This window comes from Lontra canadensis, unplaced genomic scaffold (assembly GCF_010015895.1).
Source record: "Lontra canadensis isolate GAN:19392208 unplaced genomic scaffold, GSC_riverotter_1.0 scaffold34, whole genome shotgun sequence".
Taxonomy (NCBI): domain Eukaryota; kingdom Metazoa; phylum Chordata; class Mammalia; order Carnivora; family Mustelidae; genus Lontra; species Lontra canadensis.
Window position 1 is genome coordinate 5185166 of NW_022631028.1, and position 4707 is coordinate 5189872.

Genomic DNA, 4707 nt, shown 5'->3' on the forward strand with positions numbered 1-4707 from the left:
CTCATTATATGCCAAATACTCTACAACTCATAAGATATTTTATATACATTTACTTTTTTAAAAAAGATTTTATTTATTTATTTGACAGAAAGAGACAGAGCACAAGCAGGGAGAGTGGCAGGCAGAGGGAGAAGCAGACTTTCCACTGAGCAGGGAGCCCGATGTGGGGCTCAATCCCAGGACCCTGGGATCGTGACTTGACCTGAAGGCAGGTGCTTAGCCAAGTGAGCCATCCCAGGCGCCCTACCTTTCATTTTTAGTATGACAATATAAGATCGATGTCATTCCTATTTTCCAGACAAGTACACTAAGTGTCATCAGTTGACAGTAAATGGCAGATCCAGCCACTAATTCCAGATTTGTGTGACTATAAAATTCAGACCTTTCCATAGTACAATACAGTGCCATATCTGGGATTAATTTTTGTGAATTCCCATATTGGTGTGCTGCATTGGGGTCAGGGAGGGAAGATAAGAGAGAATGAAAGAGAAAATAATTAAAATACTATGGATAATCCAACTTGCCCTTTTATCCAGTGAGCATGCATTTTATAGGAACTCTGAACTATAAATCTATTACCTCAGGTCATTAAAGCTCCCAGATGTATGTGGGGCTGGTATGTTTCTGATAGTTTTGTCACCCCTTAATAATATGGCTATAAATGCAAGCCAGCTTCTTTATCTCATGCTAAATAGGAAGAAAAATGATTGAATTAATGATAGAGGAAAAGCCATATATCTTGTATAGACTGAGTTGTAATTCCTTCTCTGGTATGCCACACTACTCGGGACCTTTCAAAGATAATTCTGAGTCTATATACTTTACATTTTAAGAACAAAGTTCTGACATTAAACCTCAAGTGGTTGCAAATTCAGTTACCTTTGTTTTATTATCTGAAGGAGTGGATTTTAATGTTTGTGTAATAAAATGCCTTTCTAAAGTGGAATATAGAATATTTATTCTGCAATTTTCAGGTGTGCTAATACAGTTAAGCCTATCCAAAAAATAAATGACATAACTATCATATTGCTACCGCAATGCTATGAAAACCCTACTCAACCCATTTTGTAGAAGAACTAGATTTTTGCTGTGTGTTTTACAAATGAGTCGCTAGTTAATTTATAAAAAAAATATTCTGCAGAAAGATGATAGTGCTGTTATTAATTACACGTAGCTGTTCATTATCATAAAGTTAACATGAAAAACAATATATAAATTGAACAGACACAATTGTTATAGCATTTCATTTTTTAATACTAAATTTAATTGAAATACAGTTTTCATAGAGAAATATATATGCAAATGCAAGTGTACAGCTCAATATATTTTCACAAACTGGACAAACTTGTGGGAAGCACATTCATAAGCAGGCACATCACAAGACTCTCATGCTTCTATCCAGACATGACTCCACCCACTTCCAAGTACCCATGATTCTGACTTTTGAACAGTCTAGATTAATTTTTCTACATTGCACTTTATATAATGGAACCATATGATATGCACATTTTTAAATTTTATTTTAGATTTTATTTATTTATTTATTTGACAGACAGAGATCACAAGTAAGCAGAGAGGCAGGCGGGGGTTGGGAAACAGGCTCCCCGCTGAGCAGAGAGCCCGATGCGGGGTTCGATCCCAGGACCCTGAGATTTTGACCTGAGCTGAAGGCAGAGGCTTAACCCACTGAGCCACCCAGGCCCCTGATATGTACATTTTTGTGTGTCTGACTTCTTTTCCTAATTAATTATTTTTATTGAAGTATAGTTGACATGAATTAATGTATTAATTTCAGGTATATAACATCATGGTTTGACATCTATATACATTACACAATGATCATCATGGTAAGTGACCATCTGTCACAATATAAAGCTATTACAGTTTATAGTATTATTGGCCAGGTTCCTTATACTTTATATCCCCATGACTTACATATTTTTTTTTTAAAGATTTTATTTATTTGACACAGAGAGAGAGAGATCACAAGTAGGCAGAGAGGCAGGCAGAGAGAGAGAGAGAGGGGAAGAAGCAGGCTCCCCACGGAGCAAACGCGGGGCTCGATCCCAGGACCCTGGCATCATGACCTGAGCCAAAGGCAGAGGCTTTCACCCACTGAGCCACCCAGGTGCCCCATGACTTACATATTTTATAAGTAGAAGTTTGTACCTCTTAATCCCCTGAACTATTTCACCCATCTCCCTACCATCCTGCCCACTGGCAACCACCAGTTTGTTCTCTGTATTTACATATTTTTTTTATTTGTTTGTCTATTCGTTTGTTTTGATTTTTAGATCCCACATTTGAGTGAGATCATATGGTATCTGTCTTTCTCTGTCTGACTTACTTCATTTTGCATAACATCATCAAGATCCATATGTGTTGTCACAATTTATTTATTTATTTAAAATATTTTGTTTTATTTATTTGACAGACAGTGATCACAAGCAGGCAGAGAGGCAGGCAGAGAGAGAGGAGGAAGCAGGCTCCCTGCCAAGCAGAGAGCCCCATGTGGGGCTGGATCCCAGGACCCTGAGATCATGACCTGAGCTGAAGGCAGCGGCTTTAACCCACTGAGCCACCCAGGTGCCCCGTATTGTCACAATTTATAAGACCTCATTCTTTTTATGGCTGAGTGGTGTTCCATTTTATATACATACTGTATCTTTTTCATCTATTCATCTGACGACAGACCCATATTGCTTCCATATCTTAGCTATTGTGAATAATGTTAAAATGAACATAGAGGGGTATATATCTTTTCTAATGAGTGTTTTTGTTTTCTTTGGATAAATGCCTAGGAATGGAATTGGGTTGTATGATCTTTTTAATTTTTTGAGGAATCTCTTTACTGTTTTCCATAGTGACTGCATGAATATACAGTTCCACCAACAGTGTACCAGGGTTCACTTTTCTCTAGATCCTCACCAACACTTGTAATTTCTTCTGTTTATTTTATTTTATTTTTATTTTAGTCATTCTGACAGGTGTGAGATAGTGTCTCACAGTGGTTTTGATTTTCATTTCCCCTATGATTAGTGAGGTTGAACATCTTTTGATGTTTTTTTGGCCATCTGTATGTCTTCTTTGGAGAGCTATCTATTTAGATCCTCTGCCTATTTTTTTAATCATGTTGTTTGGTTTTGTTTTTATTGTTAAATTGTATGAATTCTTTATATACGTTAGAAATAAAGTGCTTGCTTCGGCAGCACATAGACTAAAATTGGAACGATACAGAGAAGATTAGCATGGCTCCTGCGCAAGGATGACATGCAAATTCATGAAGCGTTCCATAGTAAAAAAAAAAAAAAAAAGAAAGAAAGAAACATCTTATTGAATATATCATTTGCAAATATCTTCTGTAATAAGAGAAGGAGGTTGCCTTTTCATTTTGCTGATTCCTTTTCTTTGCTGTGCAAAATCATTTTAGTTTGGTACAGTCTCAATAGTTTATTTTGCTTTTGCTTTCCTTGTGAGAGGAGGCAGATTCTGAAAAAGATTGCTAAACCCTATGTCCAAGAATTTATTTGTTGTGTTCTTTTAGGAATCTTATGGTTTCAGGTCTTATAATTAAGTCTTTTTTTAAGAGTTTTTGTTAAATTCCAGTTAGTTAACATACAGTATACTATTAGTTTCAGGTACATAATTTAGTGATTCAACACTTTCATACAACATCTGGTGCTCATCACAACAAATGAGTTCCTTAATCCCCATCACCTGTTTAACTCATTCTCCCACCTACCTCCCCTCTGGTAACCAACAATTTGTTCTCTATAATTAGGAAACAATGAATGAGCTTAGGAGTAAAAAGAGAGGTAAACCAAGAAATAGACTCTTAACTATTGTTAGCTCTTTAATGTGTGTTCGGTTTGTGTGCATAGTGTAAGACAGGAGTCCAGTTTCTTCTTTTGCATGTAGTTGTCTGGTTTCCCCAACACCCTGTACTGAAGAGACTGTCTTCTTACCATTGTATATTCCTGGATCTTTTGCCATAGTTTAATTGACCATATAAACATGAGTTTATTTCTGGGCTCTCTATTCTATTCCATTAACCTATATATCTATTTTTGTGCCAGTACCCAACTGTTTTGATTATTATAGGTTCACAGTAGAGTTTGAAATCTGGGATTGTGATACCTCTGACCTTGTTCTTTCTCAAAATTGTTTTGGCTATTCTCTGGTTTTATACACCTTTTAGCATTATTTGTCCTATCTGACTTCTACTCAGCATTGAGTTTATAAGTTGATCCATGAGAGTTCATATCATGACAGATGGCTCATTCTCATTGCTAATGAATGGATATTCCGTTATTAATCCATCCCACTAGGGTGAACATCTACGTGGTTTCCAGTTTGGGGCTGTGAGAAATAATGCTGCTATGAATACTTGAATACTTACACTTTTATAAGTGTGTGCCCATTTCTGTTGTGAATACACTTAGGGATGGGATTTTTTTGGACATGGATTGTGTATGTTTTCAACTTTGGCAGAAAATGTCAGTTTTCAAAAGTGCTTGCTTCTTCACACTCACATCAGAAATATATGACAGTTCCTCACACTTGCTATTTTCTACCTCTTTCTTTTTAGACAGTGTGATTACCTCTTACCTAAAATACTATAATAATTAAAGTTTCCTATGATGAATATGTATAAACAACTGTAAGGTTTTAGGTTAACAATTCCAAGAAGATAGTTATTTAAAAAGA

General features: G+C 36.1%; 1 non-coding gene across 1 annotated transcript; it reads left to right on the forward strand.

The window, feature by feature from the left end:
• Positions 1–3193: 3193 nt before the first annotated feature.
• Positions 3194–3300, forward strand: LOC116873623. Its single transcript, XR_004383865.1, has one exon. It is a non-coding gene; the product is annotated as a U6 spliceosomal RNA (small nuclear RNA).
• Positions 3301–4707: the final 1407 nt, after the last annotated feature.